The sequence below is a fragment of the Danio rerio genome, chromosome 7 (genome assembly GCF_052040795.2).
Source record: "Danio rerio strain M-AB ecotype USA chromosome 7, GRCz13ab, whole genome shotgun sequence".
NCBI lineage: Eukaryota > Metazoa > Chordata > Actinopteri > Cypriniformes > Danionidae > Danio > Danio rerio.
Genome location: NC_141027.1, coordinates 61,677,848 through 61,693,654, shown reverse-complemented (window position 1 = coordinate 61,693,654; position 15,807 = coordinate 61,677,848). Strand labels below are relative to the sequence as shown.

Below are 15,807 nucleotides of genomic sequence, written 5' to 3'. Positions count from 1 at the left end.
TGGTGACGAAAAGTCTGGCTTGGTAATCCCTTGGTGACATGTTAACAAGTCTGGGAGACTTCACAGAACCACTCTCTGCCTACTTCAAAAGAACGTGACAGATAAGATAAGAAAAGGAAAAAAAAAACTCTTTAGCCAACATTCTGCTCACAGACAAGACATTCCTCAAAATTAAACAAAGACATTTATAACCCAAATCTCTTGTTTAATTTCATTTAACTTTTGTAATGTGTACAATACCTGATATAGACTATACACATTCACGCTTGCAGGCCTTTTTAAAAGCATCAAGGATGTAAGGATATGGGAACTATGTGATGTACTTGTAGAGTGTTTGGTGTCAATAGAATGCCCTCGACATTTTATAACACATGATGCATAGATCGAGACCATAACTCGCATTGTTTTATTCTTTAAAGCCCTGTATTAAATGCCTGTCCGCATGCTTTAGGCGAGCGCTCAAATTTGCATACGCGCAGCCCAGAGACAAAGGAAGGTTCGCGCGCAAACTTTCCCCTGAAATCATTGGTCAGAATGCTGTACGGGTTGTCACGTGACCCGCAGGTATAAGCACACTTTCCCCCAAACATCTGTGCAGAAAGAGAACTTCCCAAAAAGGAACATCATTGTCGGTGGCCTTCGGGCCACACGTGGCTTCCTAAGCCGCATGGACTTTTTCCCGCCACGTTTTCTTTATTTTCCGGCAAAGTAAATTCAGTTTAAAGTTTGCGATCGTGTTCGTCCGAACTGCATTACAAACTCCACGCATCAAAGGACATCAAGAGTAGTTTTCATCACGACGGAAGAGAGACGCATAAAAAAGACCTCCAGACATGAAAAACCAGGTGATTTTAGTTATGCGATTAAGCTGTGCCCCTTTTATCAAAAAGGTGTTTTTTTATATAACCTTGGTGGTCCTTAATGGTGCGTGTGGAACTGAACGTTTTGTCACTCTTTAATCTGAAATCTATGTTTTCTAGCTTTACTATTTCTCTTTGCTGTTACACGTTCTATAGACCCGATATCTCCACGTGGTTTACCTTTGTTTTGTGTTTAATGTATGTTTGTGCGTTTGTTTGTTCGTTACGTCTGACTAGTCAATAAATTCCATTATAATCAAATGAATTGTATTGTTTGCCTCACGAGAAAATGTCACTGAAATACAGATTCCCCTGCCTAGCTATTATAAGTTGTTTGAAACTTTTGAATGATTAATCTACTTCACAAGAAGTAGCAATTAAATTCCCTTTTTCTAAATGAATAGATTACAGTGTCCGTTCGGAAGAGCGGCGGCTCTGCTTGTGTTCGTTTGGTCAAATTGACAATAAATTGATCCGGAATATTGATGATTAATAATAATTCGTTATTGTTGATAATTAATATTCATAATCTGGGAATCCGCTCGGTCGCGCGAGCATGATCATTTACAATCATATGTTTGTTTGACCAAACTGACTGAAGCTTAAGCCGGAATATTAATAATTAAGAATAAACCGTTATTGTTGATTATTAATATTCATAAAATGAGCTAATTTCATGCTACAATAAGCAGTAATGCAAACTCAGTCAGAGACATAGATTTTCACTTGCAACTTGCTTTAACATATTTAACAGTGCATGAAATGTTGTCTAAAACAAAAAGAAAATGCTTTTTAGTGGCTGGATCTGGTTTTATCACATTCTGAGTTGAACGTTGAAAATGAGCTTTTTAGAGCCAGCAGAGGTCAAAATAAGCAGTAATGCAAACTCAGTCATAGACATAGATTTTTACTTGCAACTTGCTTTAACATGTTTAACAGTGCATGAAATGTTGTCTAAAACAAAAAGAATGATGCATTTTAGTGGCTGGATCTGGTTTTATCACATTCTGAATTGAACGTTGAAAATGAGCTGTTCTCAGTGTAGTTATAATTGGATTTATCAAATATTAAAATCAATATTTAGGTATTGGTATTAATATTGATATTTTAGCCTCACACGGGGCACCAAATATGTAGTGATAATTGGATTTATCAAATATTAAAATCAATATTTAGGTATTGATATTAATATTGATATTTTAGCCTCACACAGGGCTCCAAATATGTAGTGATAATTGGATTTATCAAATATTAAAATCAATATTTAGGTATTGATATTAATAATGATATTTTAGCCTCACGTGGGGGCACCAATTAATGTAGAAATAACAGACAAATAACTCCTTTTAAACGGGGCACCAGACAGCTTTATACTGTCAAAATAATTAACAATAAAATATTGTTAGTTAAATTATACAAATGAGGAGTTTATTATCTGGCCAAATCAGAAGGATAATGAAATCGTTTGACTTGTAGAGCCTTTTTCTGTTTTATCAACACAAGGAAGACACAATTGTAATAAAGGTGTATTTATTAACAAAATAGTAATCAAGCGTAACTACAATTACTAAATGTACAATAAATGAAGTGCATAGCCGAGTGATGAAGGTGATTAAGGTAAGGTAAACCTTATTTTACAATAACAAAGAACTGAGGAAGTTTTTGTTATTAATGACGATCAGTTATAAACATCTAATTAATTAGAATATTTTATACTGAAACACACTATGCCAAGGTCTAATTTAAAGGGTTGGAAAGTGGAATATTTACGTTTCTGCCTTTGATGCAGTGGATGGAAGAAGTTGGATCTTCCTGCAGATCTTGAAGCATGAAAAAGCAGACTTGGCTCTTTTGAGCTTTGAGTGGAAGAAATCTGTAGTTTCTGGAACACGCAGACTGGAGATTTCTAGAAGTGGTGGTTCGATGTCGGGAACACGCCGACGTCTTTATCCTTGAGAGTAGAAATCTGTATCTTCTGGAACACGCAGAAATTGGAGATTTCTGGAGGTGGTGGTCTGATGTCGGGGACACGCCGACGTCTTTATCCTTGAGCGTAGAAATCCGTATCTTCTGGAACACGCAGAAATTGGAGATTTCTGGAGGTGGTGGTTCGATGCTGGGAACACGCCGATGCCTTTTCTTTGAAGGTAGAGTTCCTGGAAATCTGGGACACGCAGATTTTTGGAGGTGGTGGCCTTGATGCGATGGTTTCAGACGCCTTGGAAAAAGCACTGGGAATCCAATTACCAAATCCTTGCTGGAACACGCAGCAAAAGGTCTGATGTCTAGGACAAAACCCCGCAAACCACCATGAACCACACTTTGACCACTCTTCGACCACCTTTTAGGACACACTCTTTTGGACCCACACTTAACAGACTTTTTACAAAGCATTCTTTGTTTAAGACAATGTCTTTAATACTTTCTCTGGAAGGCGGGATTGAAGGATGTCACCTTTCAAATCCAGCATTGTGATTGGATGATCCTGTGAGTTGGTCACTGGGAGGTGTCATCCAAATTGTGGCCTGCATTTGCATAGTCATAGTCCACTGGTTAACTATGATAATATTTAAGAGTCTTAAATATTTTCCTATGCATAATTCACTTTCCAAACCACATCTAATTTACCCAAGGCATTATCTGGAATAGATAGAGTCTAAACATCGCTATGTAATGTTGATCTTTACCCAAGCATTCATATATAAACCTTAATAAGCAAAGTTTCATACAGTGAAGTATTTCAAGCAGTGCATATTAAATATATACATGATCATTTGAATATACAGGTATATGAAGTGAAATTTTCCATTTGTGTCTCTTTTGTGACATGCAAGTTTACTGATCCATGTGCATCTCTGAGTTTGAGACGATGTCAAAAGTTGATTGGATCAAGAAGCAAGTCCTGGGCTCTTAACACCTTTGTCTTTCAGATAAACAAAAGACAAATGGTCACTGTCTCAACTGCCACTTTCTGATGAGCTTGAGAAAAGGGTCAAAGTTTAGTGTTAACTCTGCAGCATTTGTTTATATTGGAAATTAATTTCCACAAGTTCCTGGCTTTACCGCTGATCACTACATCAGCCAGCAGAGGTCAAAATAAGCAGTAATGCAAACTCAGTCAGAGACATAGATTTTCACTTGCAACTTGCTTTAACATGTTTAACAGTGCATGAAATGTTGTCTAAAACAAAAAGAATGATGCATTTTAGTGGCTGGATCTGGTTTTATCACTTTTTGATTTGAACGTTGAAAATGAACTGTTCTCAGCCAGCAGAGGTCAAAATAAGCAGTAATGCAAACTCAGTCAGAGACATAGATTTTCACTTGCAACTTGCTTTAACATGTTTAACAGTGCATGAAATGTTGTCTAAAACAAAAAGAATGATGCATTTTAGTGGCTGGATCTGGTTTTATCACATTCTGAATTGAACGTTGAAAATGAGCTGTTCTCAGCCAGCAGAGGTCAAAATAAGCAGTAATGCAAACTCAGTCAGAGACATAGATTTTCACTTGCAACTTGCTTTAACATGTTTAACAGTGCATGAAATGTTGTCTAAAACAAAAAGAATGATGCATTTTAGTGGCTGGATCTGGTTTTATCACTTTCTGAATTGAACGTTGAAAATGAGCTGTTCTCAGCCAGCAGAGTTCTAAATAAGCAGTAATGCAAACTCAGTCAGAGACATAGATTTTCACTTGCAACTTGCTTTAACATGTTTAACAGTGCATGAAATGTTGTCTAAATAAGCAGTAATGCAAACTCAGTCAGAGACATAGATTTTCACTTGCAACTTGCTTTAACATGTTTAACAGTGCATGAAATGTTGTCTAAAACAAAAAGAATGATGCATTTTAGTGGCTGGATCTGGTTTTATCACTTTCTGAATTCAACGTTGAAAATGAGCTGTTCTCAGCCAGCAGAGGTCAAAATAAGCAGTAATGCAAACTCAGTCAGAGACATAGATTTTCACTTGCCACTTGCTTTAACATGTTTAACAGTGGATGAAATGTTGTCTAAAACAAAAAGAATGATGCATTTTAGTGGCTGGATCTGGTTTTATCACATTCTGAATTGAACGTTGAAAATGAGCTTTTCTCAGCCAGCAGAGGTCAAAATAAGCAGTAATGCAAACTCAGTCAGAGACATAGATTTTCACTTGCCACTTGCTTTAACATGTTTAACAGTGCATGAAATGTTGTCTAAAACAAAAAGAATAATGCATTTTAGTGGCTGGATCTGGTTTTATCACATTCTGAATTGAACGTTGAAAATGAGCTTTTCTCAGCCAGCAGAGGTCAAAATAAGCAGTAATGCAAACTCAGTCAGAGACATAGATTTTTACTTGCAACTTGCTTTAACATGTTTAACAGTGCATGAAATGTTGTCTAAAACAAAAAGAATAATGCATTTTAGTAGCTGGATCTGGTTTTATCACATTCTGCATTGTACGTTGAAAATGAGCTTTACTCAGCCAGCAGAGGTCAAAATAAGCAGTAATGCAAACTCAGTCAGAGACATAGATTTTCACTTGCAACTTTCTTAAACATATTTAACAGTGCATGAAATGTTGTCTTAAACAAAAAGAAAATGCTTTTTAGTAGCTGGATCTGGTTTTATCACATTCTGAATTAAACGTTGAAAATGAGCTTTTCACAGCCAGCAGAGGTCAAAATAAGCAGTAACGCAAACTCAGTCAGAGATATAGATTTTCACTTGCAACTTGCTTTAACATGTTTAACAGTGCATGAAATGTTGTCTAAAACAAAAAGAATGATGCATTTTAGTGGCTGGATCTGGTTTTATCACATTCTGAATTGAACGTTGAAAATGAGCTTTTCTCAGCCAGCAGAGGTCAAAATAAGCAGTAATGCAACCTCAGTCATAGACATAGATTTTCACTTGCAACTTGCTTTAACATGTTTAACAGTGCATGAAATGTTGTCTAAAACAAAAAGAATGATGCATTTTAGTGGCTGGATCTGGTTTTATCACATTCTGAATTGAACGTTGAAAATGAGCTTTTCAGAGCCAGCAGAGGTCAAAATAAGCAGTAATTTAAACTCAGTCATAGACATAGATTTTCACTTGCAACTTGCTTTAACATGTTTAACAGTGCATGAAATGTTGTCAAAAACAAAAAGAATGATGTATTTTAGTGGCTGGATCTGGTTTTATCACATTCTGAATTGAACGTTGAAAATGAGCTGTTCTCAGCCAGCAGAGGTCAAAATAAGCAGTAATGCAAACTCAGTCAGAGACATAGATTTTCACTTGCAACTTGCTTTAACATGTTTAACAGTGCATGAAATGTTGTCTAAAACAAAAAGAATGATTCATTTTAGTGGCTGGATCTGGTTTTATCACATTCTGAATTGAACGTTGAAAATGAGCTTTTCTCAGCCAGCAGAGGTCAAAATAAGCAGTAATGCAAACTCAGTCAGAGACATAGATTTTCACTTGCCACTTGCATTAACATGTTTAACAGTGCATGAAATGTTGTCTAAAACAAAAAGAATAATGCATTTTAGTGGCTGGATCTGGTTTTATCACATTCTGAATTGAACGTTGAAAATGAGCTATTCTCAGCCAGCAGAGGTCAAAATAAGCAGTAATGCAAACTCAGTCAGAGACATAGATTTTCACTTGCAACTTGCTTTAACATGTTTAACAGTGCATGAATTGTTGTCTAAAACAAAAAGAATGATGCATTTTAGTAGCTGGATATGAAAGCTTTAGCGAAGGTTCTACCAGGAAGACTGAGATGTCACGTCATTCATAATAATTATCTCGTCAGCCTATAACAACCAAGCAAGCCATGTATAAAAGCTCATCTAAACAATCTGTTTCGCTGTATTCAGGTGACGTTGCGGAAGTTTCGGTCACGGTGCGGAAGTTTGGACTGCCAACGTCGTTTACGTCTCACAAGTTTGTTCATTTCTCTGTTCGTGTTCACGTAACAGCTCAAAGTTGAAGGTTAACAGCTTCGTCAATCACTTCATTTTCGCCATTGATTGATTTCACCATTTCGCTTTCGTTATCCGCCGATCGTACATTTAAATATCCTTGCATCGGGTTAAGGTTACTAGCTTTTAGCACTTCTAACGTTAGCTCCTAACGTTACTCGCAAAAATGTACCTCATAAGTTAGTTGGAGACCAAAATGAACATGGAATTTCACCGAAAACAGCCAGGTTAAACACTCTCAATCTGCTTCATTGGGATTTCACGCCATCTTCATCTGCCATTCCATCTCGGTATACTCTGTTTATTACCTTAAATCGTTACGTGTATACATAGTCTGCATGAGGTAAGTCTAACTCTTGTTTCATTAACGTCATATGAAGTCACTGAATTATGATATGCAAGTTAATGTCTGAAAGAGCACATATCTAACGTTATGGCCTCTAATCATTCGTTCTAAATGTTTTCCTAGCTGGAATCCACATTTTTTAAACAAGTCTTATACCATAAAGCTAGAGCCGTGATGCAGACGCAGACAATACGGTATCGGTTCAGCTTTAACGTTAAATCAAAACCTATCATTGTCACGGTAGGATACTATGGTAGGAAGACGAACGAGAGCTTCTGTAAAACACTGCAACTTAAAACACAGAAATTGAGCATTTACCGTGCGAGACGAGTGTCTGCTGGGCAGTCCTTCGCTGACGCGGAGTTACAGGTAACGTTAACTTGCAGCCTCCATTTCACTGCGATTGAGAAATAAACTCCATTTCTCAGACTGTTGCCCTTTGACTTGTTAACGTGACGTTTCCTCCCCTTACGGCCGTTAAAGAGCTTTACTTGTGAATCCATAACATAGCGAGTTTTCTCCGTGTTTATCATTGATCTGCTGTAATCGCCGCTAAACTTTATCAGTGTCACTCAATGGCGAACAGCGCCAGCCGTTAGAACCAATCGCAGCCCTTTTCGTCGAGGACAGTTTACGCGTTGAGCCAGTATGGAAGAACGTTGGGGCCAAAACGTCTTTTACAAACTATTTAATATATACGTGTGTGTGTATATACATTTATTAAAAAAAAAAAAAAAAAAAAAAAAAAACGCGAATTCACTCGCTAAAGCTCAAAGCGAGCAGGACATTCGCTTTCGTTTATTTGCTATGAATGCTAATGTTGCCATGTACATGCTCGTTTGTTTTTTTTTTTTTAGAGTACAGTTCCGACTGTTCGTATTAAATGACAACTCGTATTACTAATAACACGTACAACTATAAATCTTTTTATACTTTTGTTGTGCTATGAATTAAAATATAATCGTGTGGAAAGCATCATCAATGCACCCTGACGTACCATAGTATCGGGTCGAACCAAATCGATGGCATAATTGTAAACGAACCGTAAGACCAGTGCAAGTTCACTCCTTGAGCAGATATGCTGTTTCAATAAACCAAGATGTTACAGGTACATATTTCAGCCTAACGTGAGTCCAATACATTTTAAGTTTCAAACATTTTCTTTCATTTCAAGTAATAATCATCATGTGTTGTCTTTGCAGCTACTGGTGGTGGTGGTCCAGTTGGGTTTTATGGCACTTCGCGTTACATGACATCTCGGATTACCAGTTTCTATGGTCCATCGGGTTCTTCCATATAGCTAGGTCTATTGCGGCCTCTTTAACCATGGCTTATCGTTGCCTTTCATCTGCATTTAATGTGACCCTTTATAGTAGCACTTTTTCATGGACATAACTGTTCAATATTGCATTTTCGGTATCATCACAATTTAACTTTCCTTACATAAGCATAATTCGATTAATTTATGTATCATCGTATATAATGTGATTTAGCGCTGTATCACTGTAATTGATCTTGATCTGTGTATGCATGCACCTAAGCTCTCTAATCCTTATTTAACAAGAATGAAGGTAGGCTACAGGTGCCATACTTGCTACATGGTTTCAAGAGGTTAGCTGCTCTCGTTGTCATGTTCACTTACAGAAATATTGAGGTCTCTTAATGAATGAATTTATTTTCATGCAAAACGGCGTTCGCTATAAAAAAGACTTGTCGCAATCATAACTCTAAAATGCAATATGATTATTTAAATAATGTGCACTTTCGGTTTCATTTTCACTGCTGAGTGCTGTTCGTACTTCGCTCGCAGCTCTCAAACGATCACTCTGTGCCACAAACTGAATATTATTTACAAATTTATTACCCGTTTTTCACAGCATATGTACTTTCGTTCAATAAAGTAGATGCATGCACGGCAATCATTAACTAGGGCATGCAACCGCACAATCAGCAGCTCGCGTCATGTGTGATTCCCATAATTCGGAGGTGTCCATGTCGCTGAGCAACGTGTGTGAAACAATGAAAAGACTCGTGCAGCCGCCTTTGCTTCTCTCCTAAATTTGAAAATAGGTTTGGCAGAATCGTAGAAATGCTGCATTAAGAGTCTTGGTGGTCAAATTGAGATCGCAATTTCTTTCCGATTAATTGAGCTCAACAGAGCTCTGTCTCGCACAGCAAGCCCAACGGAGCTCCGTCTCGCACGGCAAGTCCAACTGGGCTCCGTCTCGCATTCTCTTTGACCGGCCCGTCGGGGCACTCTCAATGTCTTCGGCCCGTCGGGGCACGCTCTCAAAGTCTTTGGCCCGTCAAGGCACACTCTGAATGTCTTCGGCCCGTCGGGGCACATTCTCCCTCCTCTGCCCGTCGGGGCACACTCTCCCTCCTCTGCCCGTCGGGGCACACTCTCTCGAATTCTTTCGATTGATTGTGCAGCTCTAAATTATACCATACTGAAATTTTCATTACCTAAATCCCCAAGTTCTGTTTAGCTCAACGTACTGCTGTCTCTGCTCTCTTATGTACAACAGCGTGTAGAATGTGACTGCAGAGTAAGCTAACCGATATTGCTATCACATTTTTAGAAGAACGAAAGCAATGTAATCGACCATATAAAAACATCAGCAGGACAGGGCTGCGCTACAACTTATCGTCTATATAAAAAAATCCCAACAAGGAAAATCTTAACTGTTGGGTATTTTATTTTTGGGGGTAGTCATTGCCTACTATTAGCCCCAGACAGGACCCAATCATAATTCAGGGGATTCAATATTTACTCAGATTTTCTAAACAGCTAGACATTAATTGTCGTAAATCACAATAGATCCTTAATTTCATGGGTTTCATACAAGGTAACCCCGATCAAGCCCAATGGGGCTCCGTCTCGCACCGCAAGCCCAATGGGGCTCCGTCTCGCACCGCAAGCCCAATGGGGCTCCGTCTCGCACCGCAAGCCCAATGGGGCTCCGTCTCGCACCGCAAGCCCAATGGGGCTCCGTCTCGCACCGCAAGCCCAATGGGGCTCCTTCTCGCACCGCAAGCCCAATGGGGCTCCTTCTCACAATGTCTTCGGCCCGTCGGGGCACGCTCTCAATGTCTTCGGCCCGTCGGGGCACGCTCTCAATGTCTTCGGCCCGTCGGGGCACGCTCTCAATGTCTTCGGCCCGTCGGGGCACGCTCTGAGGGCCTACTCACACTATGCCAACCGTGCTGAATCTGCTTCAAGCACGGTTCACTTGGCCGGCCCTGGCCCGGTTGGAAGAGGTGGGCCTGAGCGCGGTTCATTGGGCTTTGGCGCGGTACGCTTGTGTGTGAGTGCGAAACGCGCCAAAGCCAGAAACTGAAAGCGAGACGCGACTTTTAAGTGATTGTTTCATATGGATTTATTATTCAATCTTACTGTTCAGTGAACGCAAACTGCAGTAGATTTATTAAAGACGCAAACTTCTCACTGCACGACAGCTCTGCACCTTCAGCAGACCACCTCATTCCTGCAGCAGCAGCACGAGAGCTTTATGATTGTTTCTGAGCGCCAAAAGTGGCGGATCTGTTCGGCAAAATATCTGACTGCGTGTCACCGCATCCCTAAGGACTGTTTGGTGAAATATTTGACTGCATGTCACTGCATATCAAACGACTGACACAATATAACTAGAGAAATCTCCTCTGTGTGGCTGAGTGAGAGCGCTTCTCACTGAACAGCGCAGCAGCGATGACGTAAGTGTGCCGAGGCCCGTTCGTGGTGTGAGTGCGGGCTGTCGGGAAAGACGGGAAGGGGGTCAATCGTGCTTTGGCCCAGTTCAAGGCAACTGTACCTAGTGTGAGTACGGTCTGAATGTCTTCAACCCGTGGGGGAACACTCCGGATGTCTTCGGCCCGTCAGGGCATGCTCTCAATGTCTTCGGCCCATCGGGGCACGCTCTCAATGTCTTCGGCCCGTCGGGGCACGCTCTCCTTCCTCTACCCGTTGGGGCAATCTTTCTCTCCTCTGCTGGTCGAGTTCAACCTCTCTCTCCTCTGCCGTAGGGTCTCTCTCTCTCTCTCTCCCCCTCTGCTTTAAGGGCACTCTCTCTCTCTCCTCTACTCGTCGGGGCACTCTCTCCTCTGCTCGTCGGGGCACTCTCTCTCTCTCTCTCTCTCTCTCCTCTGCTCATCGGGGCTCTCTCTCTCTCTCTCCTCTGCCCGTCGGGGCACTCTCTCTCTCCTCTGCCCGTCGGGGCACTCTCTCTCTCTCCTCTGCCCGTCGGGGCACTCTCTCTCTCTCCTCTTCCCGTCGGGGCACTCTCTCTCTCCTCTGCCCGTCGGGGCTCTTTCTCTCCCCCTCTGCCCGTTGGGGCATGCTTTTTTCTGCCTGTTGGGGCTCTCTCTCTCTCTCTCCCTCCTTGGCATATCGGGGCATGGGCTCTCTCCTCTGCCTGTCTGGGCACTCTCTCGTCTGCTTGTCGGGGAACGCTTCTTCTTTTCTGCCCATCGGGGCAATCTCTCTCTCTCTCCCTCCTCTGCTCGTCGGGGCACACTCTCTCTTATGCTTGTCAGGGCATGCTCTCTCCTCTACCCGGCGGGGTATGCTCTCTCTCTCTCTTATCTTCATTAGGGCTTCTAGCATCTATTAGCCTAATCGCGTGCTTCGTTTTATCTTCATATTGGATCTCTTATATACCTCTCTGCCCGTCAGGGCACTATTTAATCTCCATTTTTACCTTGTGCGATTTGCATGAATATACAATGTAAGATATCTCATCTATTGTCATTCTGTTTTAGGATTGCTACAAAACTGAACCATACAGTTTTGCCTTTTTGGGGTTGGCTTCGCCCTGCCTTCATCTTCAGGCAGGATCTGCCAGCTCATCCAGAGTTCTGCACTATAGACGGGGCTTACGCCAAAGAACTTTATGAAAGGACTGTAACGAACTCTCATTCATGCAAACAATTCACAATAAATGTTCAAACGTTTGTCTGCCTCCTAGAGTCTTTCTGGTAGAAATGAAAGCTTTAGCGAAGGTTCTACCAGGAAGACTGAGATGTCACGTCATTCATAATAATTATCTCGTCAGCCTATAACAACCAAGCAAGCCATGTATAAAAGCTCATCTAAACAATCTGTTTCGCTGTATTCAGGTGACGTTGCGGAAGTTTCCCTCCATCCTCCCCATCACCACCACCACCACCAGGTTGGCCTCGTCTCCACTCAGGGGGTTGGCTTCGCCCTGCCTTCATCTTCAGGCAGGATCTGCCAGCTCATCCAGAGTTCTGCACTATAGACGGGGCTTACGCCAAAGAACTTTATGAAAGGACTGTAACGAACTCTCATTCATGCAAACAATTCACAATAAATGTTCAAACGTTTGTCTGCCTCCTAGAGTCTTTCTGGTAGAACTGGTTTTATCACATTCTGTATTGGACGTTGAAAATGAGCTTTACTCAGCCAGCAGAGGTCAAAATAAGCAGTAATGCAAACTCAGTCAGAGACATAGATTTTCACTTGCAACTTTCCTAAACATGTTTAACAGTGCATGAAATGTTGTCTAAAACAAAAAGAATGATGCATTTTAGTGGCTGGATCTGGTTTTATCACATTCTGAATTGAACGTTGAAAATGAGCTTTTCTCAGCCAGCAGAGGTCAAAATAAGCAGTAATGCAAACTCAGTCAGAGACATAGATTTTCACTTGCCACTTGCTTTAACATGTTTAACAGTGCATGAAATTTTGTCTAAAACAAAAAGAATGATGCATTTTAGTGGCTGGATCTGGTTTTATCACATTCTGAATTGAACGTTGAAAATGAGCTTTTCTCAGCCAGCAGAGGTCAAAATAAGCAGTAATGCAAACTCAGTCAGAGACATAGATTTTTACTTGCAACTTGCTTTAACATGTTTAACAGTGCATGAAATGTTGTCTAAAACAAAAAGAATAATGCATTTTAGTAGCTGGATCTGGTTATATCACTTTCTGCATTGTACGTTGAAAATGAGCTTTACTCAGCCAGCAGAGGTCAAAATAAGCAGTAATGCAAACTCAGTCAGAGACATAGATTTTCACTTGCAACTTTCTTAAACATATTTAACAGTGCATGAAATGATGTCTAAAACAAAAAGAAAATGCTTTTTAGTAGCTGGATCTGGTTTTATCACATTCTGAATTGAACGTTGAAAATGAGCTTTTCACAGCCAGCAGAGGTCAAAATAAGCAGTAATGCAAACTCAGTCATAGACATAGATTTTCACTTGCAACTTGCTTTAACATGTTTAACAGTGCATGAAATGTTGTCTAAATAAGCAGTAATGCAAACTCAGTCAGAGACATAGATTTTCACTTGCCACTTGCTTTAACATGTTTAACAGTGCATGAAATTTTGTCTAAAACAAAAAGAATGATGCATTTTTGTGGCTGGATCTGGTTTTATCACATTCTGAATTGAACGTTGAAAATGAGCTTTTCTCAGCCAGCAGTGGTCAAAATAAGCAGTAATGCAAACTCAGTCAGAGACATAGATTTTTACTTGCAACTTGCTTTAACATGTTTAACAGTGCATGAAATGTTGTCTAAAACAAAAAGAATAATGCATTTTAGTAGCTGGATCTGGTTTTATCACTTTCTGCATTGTACGTTGAAAATGAGCTTTACTCAGCCAGCAGAGGTCAAAATAAGCAGTAATGCAAACTCAGTCATAGACATAGATTTTCACTTGCAACTTGCTTTAACATGTTTAACAGTGCATGAAATGTTGTCTAAAACAAAAAGAATGATGCATTTTAGTGGCTGGATCTGGTTTTATCACATTCTGAATTGAACGTTGAAAATGAGCTTTTCAGAGCCAGCAGAGGTCAAAATAAGCAGTAATTTAAACTCAGTCATAGACATAGATTTTCACTTGCAACTTGCTTTAACATGTTTAACAGTGCATGAAATGTTGTCAAAAACAAAAAGAATGATGTATTTTAGTGGCTGGATCTGGTTTTATCACATTCTGAATTGAACGTTGAAAATGAGCTGTTCTCAGTCAGCAGAGGTCAAAATAAGCAGTAATGCAAACTCAGTCAGAGACATAGATTTTCACTTGCAACTTTCTTAAACATATTTAACAGTGCATGAAATGATGTCTAAAACAAAAAGAAAATGCTTTTTAGTAGCTGGATCTGGTTTTATCACATTCTGAATTGAACGTTGAAAATGAGCTTTTCACAGCCAGCAGAGGTCAAAATAAGCAGTAATGCAAACTCAGTCATAGACATAGATTTTCACTTGCAACTTGCTTTAACATGTTTAACAGTGCATGAAATGTTGTCTAAATAAGCAGTAATGCAAACTCAGTCAGAGACATAGATTTTCACTTGCAACTTGCTTTAACATGTTTAACAGTGCATGAAATGTTGTCTAAAACAAAAAGAATGATGCATTTTAGTGGCTGGATCTGGTTTTATCACATTCTGAATTGAACGTTGAAAATGAGCTTTTCAGAGCCAGCAGAGGTCAAAATAAGCAGTAATTTAAACTCAGTCATAGACATAGATTTTCACTTGCAACTTGCTTTAACATGTTTAACAGTGCATGAAATGTTGTCAAAAACAAAAAGAATGATGTATTTTAGTGGCTGGATCTGGTTTTATCACATTCTGAATTGAACGTTGAAAATGAGCTGTTCTCAGTCAGCAGAGGTCAAAATAAGCAGTAATGCAAACTCAGTCAGAGACATAGATTTTCACTTGCAACTTGCTTTAACATGTTTAACAGTGCATGAAATGTTGTCTAAAACAAAAAGAATGATGCATTTTAGTGGCTGGATCTGGTTTTATCACATTCTGAATTGAACGTTGAAAATGAGCTGTTCTCAGCCAGCAGAGGTCAAAATAAGCAATAATGCAAACTCAGTCAGAGACATAGATTTTCACTTGCAACTTTCTTAAACATATTTAACAGTGCATGAAATGATGTCTAAAACAAAAAGAAAATGCTTTTTAGTAGCTGGATCTGGTTTTATCACATTCTGAATTGAACGTTGAAAATGAGCTTTTCACAGCCAGCAGAGGTCAAAATAAGCAGTAATGCAAACTCAGTCATAGACATAGATTTTCACTTGCAACTTGCTTTAAAATGTTTAACAGTGCATGAAATGTTGTCTAAAACAAAAAGAATGATGCATTTTAGTGGCTGGATCTGGTTTTATCACATTCTGAATTGAACGTTGAAAATGAGCTTTTCTCAGCCAGCAGAGGTCAAAATAAGCAGTAATGCAAACTCAGTCATAGACATAGATTTTCACTTGCAACTTGCTTTAACATGTTTAACAGTGCATGAAATGTTGTCTAAAACAAAAAGAATGATGCATTTTAGTGGCTGGATCTGGTTTTATCACATTCTGAATTGAACGTTGAAAATGAGCTTTTCAGAGCCAGCAGAGGTCAAAATAAGCAGTAATGCAAACTCAGTCATAGACGTAGATTTTCACTTGCAACTTGCTTTAACATGTTTAACAGTGCATGAAATGTTGTCAAAAACAAAAAGAATGATGTATTTTAGTGGCTGGATCTGGTTTTATCACATTCTGAATTGAACGTTGAAAATGAGCTGTTCTCAGCCAGCAGAGGTCAAAATAAGCAGTAATGCAGACTCAGTCAGAGACATAGATTTTCACTTGCAAC

At 39.7% G+C, this 15,807-nt stretch overlaps 1 long non-coding RNA gene across 1 annotated transcript; it reads right to left on the bottom strand.

The window, feature by feature from the left end:
- Positions 1-9,593: 9,593 nt before the first annotated feature.
- On the bottom strand, positions 9,594-12,513 carry LOC147836144 (uncharacterized). Its single transcript, XR_015944718.1, has 3 exons — positions 11,390-12,513; positions 10,254-11,313; positions 9,594-10,166 (listed from the first exon to the last, which is right to left on the bottom strand). It is a non-coding gene; the product is annotated as an uncharacterized LOC147836144 (long non-coding RNA).
- Positions 12,514-15,807: the final 3,294 nt, after the last annotated feature.